Here is a 4,960-nt window from a genome sequence, read left to right on the forward strand (position 1 = left end):
TTCCAACATAGTGGATAGCTATGTCAGCTGACATAATTGTCAGTCAGACACCCGGTTAGCTGAGGATTCTGCAACTCAGAACTCTAAAGCTTAAGTAATCCACTAGCCTTAGCCTTCCCCAAAACAAAGATTATAAGTGCTCATCACCATGTCTAGCTCTTGATGGGTATTCTAGCAAAGAAAACTAGACCTGATATATGCTGGCTAGGGTGAATAGGGGGAGTACTCATATTGTAGATATTATATATACAACTGTCACTTCAATTTTTTCTCATCCCAAAGAATATATTCCTTTAGAATTTAGTTTTGCCTGGGGGAAGAACACTAACAATTGAATTTATAGCTAGGACAGCATTTTATTGTGATCCCCCAGTGAGTCTACATTTTTAGGAGAAAATATATGCTGCATCCATAATAATAACTTATATTAACATTTTTTTTGAGACTTGCAAAGCACTTTACTTTCCTTATGCCTTTTTAATCTCATGACCATCTTATGACAGAAATAGCAAAAATATTCTTTTATTATCTTTATCATATTTATTATTAATTTTAATATTAATTGTGGGGAAATGGGAGATTCAGAAAAGTTAAGTAATTTGCTGACAATATTATGGCTAGTAAATGGCAGAAATCAGATTTTTACTAAGGCTTTTTGGCTTCAAGACCAGGGTACTATCCCTATCAAACCTTATTAGAGTTCATGATGTGTATCTTTTCTTATGTAGCAGGTTTGGGTCCAAGTGAGAATGGAACTCATCAAATTGTTCTCATAGAATGAAGACTATAAAATTTAATATAGTGAAGTTAGCAATTAAGAGATCAGTGGTAACCTTAGAAAGAACTCTTTCATTTGAGTAGTTGGATTAGAAGCCAGGTTGTAAGACAAGGGAAGTCAACAGGAAACGAGGAAGTGGAGACAACAAATGAAGACAATTCCATTCTAGGAGTTTGGCTGTTTAAAAAAGAACGTGTATAGAATGATAGCTTGAAGACATGGGGAATCCAGAATTTTAAAAAATATCGGTGGCCTTGCTCTTTCTCTTCTCTCAAGATGGTGGGTGAAAAACCTTAAAATGAATCAAAGGAAAAGAAGATCAAAAAGGAAAAAAAAGAAAGAGAACAAAAATGAAGGTGTGACTGAAAAAGTGGTGAGAAAGCTTGAAAGCATTGCAGTCAGAACCCAGTACTGGCCCAAAGAATTGGTAAACACTTCAGATCTGCAATGTATTCCCTGTGAGCCATGTACAAGTGGAAATATGCTGAACTAAAAACCTGAATTGAAAGAGAGAAGGTGCCTTTTACTATCTCAAAGTCAGTTGGTGGTGATAAGAATGGAGGAACCTGGGTGGTAAAGAACAGTAAAATATCCAGGTATTACCTTACTGAGGATGTGCCTAGAAAGGTGCTAAGTCATGGGAAAAGCCCTTTTACCAGCATGTGAGGAGACCAAGCTAGTATCAGCCTGGATAGGGTGCTGATTATGTTCACTGGCTGCCACAGAAGCAAAAGTGGTTTTCCTGAAGCAACTGGTGAGTGGCTTGCTATTGGTGACTGGACTCTGACCATTAACAGTGTTTTTCTGTGAAAGTCACATCAGAAATTTGCCATTGCCCCCTCTACCAGGGTTAACCTTTCCAGTGTAAAAATTCCAAATCATCTTATTGATCCTTACTTCAAAAAAAGACACAGAAAAAAGAGAAATGTGAGATTACAGAGCAGTGCAAGTCTGATCAGAGAAAACTCTCAGGTTCTACCCCAAATCAAGAAAAGTTCTTAGTTCTGCATTTTTATCTATATTCTGTATTCTGCATTTTTTGTCTCCAGTGAAGTTTATCCTCACAAACTGGTGCTTTAAATACTTTGCAGAGGACTCCTTCTTATTAAAATGGTTGGAATAAAAAATATAGGTGACCTCTTATTTATAGGTAAGAGGAAGAAAACACTAGGCAAATAGTAACTGAAACTGAAAAAGAATGACTAAAGAAGTATACTTACAGCATGACCATGAAATCAGGATAGTAGGTACTTAATAAATGTTTATCCTTGTAGAATAGAATAGAATTTAATAAAATATCAAATGGCTCAATGAATTAGAATTCTTCCAAAGAATCTTGAGTGGGAGAAGTACCATGACATATTGGAAAGAATACTGTCAAAAAAGACCTGTTTTTAGTCTCATCTCTGACACTAACTATATGTTAATAGGCAAGTCTCTTAACTAACTTCTCTGAGCCTCAATTTCCTCTATGTGTAAAATGAAGATAATAATACCTGTGGTGACCTATTTCATAGTGTTATTATGAGAATCAAGTGAACTACTATATGTAATTATATGTAATATGCTGAGTGGAAACTCAAAGGAGGTCAATGACAGAAAGAAAAGTCTCATAACAAAATATTCATAGCAGCATTCATTGTAGTATGAAAAAAACCTGACTAGAAGCAAAACAGCTTGAGAATGACTAGCCAATTTTAACATGTGAATATAATAGGATACTTTTATATTATAAGACTTGGTGAACACAATGGATCCAGAAAAACATAGAAAGAATTATGTGCAGGGATACAAAGAGAAGAAAATTTGAACAAAGTAAAACATACATAACTACAATGATATAAATGAAACCATACCTAAATGACAAGTGAATTTGTTTTAATTACCATGAATAATTTTGTTGTTGGAGGATGGACAGAAGATGTAACACATTCCCTCTCCTTTGAATCAAGAGTTCAGAACATTGGTACATGTTGTCATACTTGGTTGCTTTGTTGGTCAGCTATACTTAACTCTTTTTTCTTTGTTATAGCAAAAGATGTAATGTTGGTATGGAAGAAGAATATTGATAAATGAATGGTGTAAAAAAAGGCATAAGTAACCTACAGAGGGAAAATAATGTTTATAAAATGTTTTAGACTTACCTCAAGAAGTTAGAGAAAGTAGAACAGATTAACTCTTTACAATTCTTCCAGCAAGGATGGGGGGAAAAAAGAGCCCTGGGCTGAGGAATGATCAAGAAATCCAAAAAGAAACTGTAATAGATATATTTTGCCAGCCCAGGTCCCCCAAAAGGGACAGATAGGAACTTGAAGGTATTAAGGAAGATGAGGGTTATAGCAAGAAAAATGAAAAGTTTGTTTTTCTTATTAGATTGTCTGTAGAAAACTTCCAGAGTATGGACTGGAGGTGAACCAGGGAAGCCTGAAAATGTGCTGGAAAGGAGGGAGACAGGAACTGGACCAGGATACATCCCCAAATCCCTGGAGCCTACAAATATATTACTTTAATCCTAAAGGAGGGCTCAGAAATTTATAATAGAGGCAAAGATCAAGATACATAATTGATGAGACTGTTACTGTACTTACTTTCTCAGGCAGACTGATCCAGTAGATTGGTCTTTGTAGATTGGCCCAGCACAGCTATAGATCTGACTCCTACCACCCCACCCAGTGCCCTGTCACTTTTGAAGTTCTTGAAAAACATTGTACAAAAACACGTTATCTATAATGGTACATATGGTACTATAATGGTACATATCAGGACCAAAGAATGTCCCAATCAAATGAATTAATGGGGGGGAAATGCAAAGAAAGGTAGCCTAGCAGTACCAAACTTAAAACTATATTATAGAGCAGCAATTCTTAAAACCATTTGGTACTGGTTCAGAAATAGAGGGGTGAATGAATAGGATAGGTAAGGTACACATGGCACAATAATTAATAACTATAATAATGTATTGTTTGATAAATCCAAAGACTCCAGCTTCTGAGATAAAAACTTGCTATTTTGGAAAAAATTGTTGGAAAAACTTGAAAATAATATGGCAGAAATTAAATGTAGACCAACATCTCACACTATATATTAAGACAAGTTTGAAATGATTCATGATTTAGACATAAAGAATGATACTATTAGCAAATTAGAAGAGTGAGGGAAAGTTTACTTGTCAGATATTTAGAGAAATTTGTGACCAAACAAAAAATAGAGAACATTATGAAATGCAAAATGCATAATTTTGATTACATCCAATTAGTTAGAAAGTTTTTGCATCAACAAAACCAATATAATCAAGATTAGGGAAGCTGGAAAATAATTTTTATGGCTGGTGTTTCTGATAAAGGCCTTATTTTTAAAATATAAAGATTACCGTGTCATATTTATAACAATGTAAGTCATTCTCCAATTAATAAATGGTCAAAGGATATGAACAGACAATTTTCAGATGAAGAAACTAAAGTCATCTATAGTCACATGAAAAAATGCTCTAAATCACTATTGATTGGAGAAATGCAAATGAAAACAATTCTACCATACTTTCTCATATCTATTAGATTGACCAAGATGACAGGAAAAAATAATGATAAATGTTGGAGGAAATGTGGGATACTAATTCATTTTTGGTAGAGTTGTGAACTGACAGAGCCATTCTGGAGAGCAATTTGGAACTATGTCCAAAGGGCTATAAAGCTGTACATATCCTTTGATCCAGAAGAGTCACTACTGAGTCTGTATCCCACAGAGGGAAAGGACCCAAATGTTCAAAAATGTTTATAGCAGCTCTTAAAAAAAATTTCTGATTATAATGTATATTAACTTTTAAAATATACATTTCTTTATGAATCATGTTGAGAAAGAAAAATCAGAACAAAAGGGTAAAGCCACAAGAAAAAATACCTGAAAAAAGAAATAAACATCTCCATAGTTTTCTTTCTAGATGCAGTTGGCACTTTTTATCCAAAGTTTATTGGGATTGCCTTGGATCTCTGAACTATTGAGAAGAACTAAGTCTTTCTTAATTGAGAGCTGAGCTCTTTTTGTGGCAGCAAAAAAAAAAAAAAAGGAAAATAAGTACATGCCCATCAATTAGGTAGTGGCTAAATAAGTTATGGCATATGAATATAATGGAATATTATAATTCTATAAGAAATGATGAGCAGAATGATTTCAGAAAGGCCTGGA

General features: G+C 34.2%; 1 pseudogene; it reads left to right on the plus strand.

Annotated features, from left to right (window-relative positions):
* The first annotated feature begins 1,054 nt into the window (after positions 1–1,054).
* Positions 1,055–1,780, plus strand: LOC100914141 (annotated as a pseudogene).
* Positions 1,781–4,960: the final 3,180 nt, after the last annotated feature.

This window comes from Sarcophilus harrisii, chromosome 5, assembly GCF_902635505.1.
Source record: "Sarcophilus harrisii chromosome 5, mSarHar1.11, whole genome shotgun sequence".
In the NCBI taxonomy this organism is placed as follows: Eukaryota; Metazoa; Chordata; class Mammalia; order Dasyuromorphia; family Dasyuridae; genus Sarcophilus; species Sarcophilus harrisii.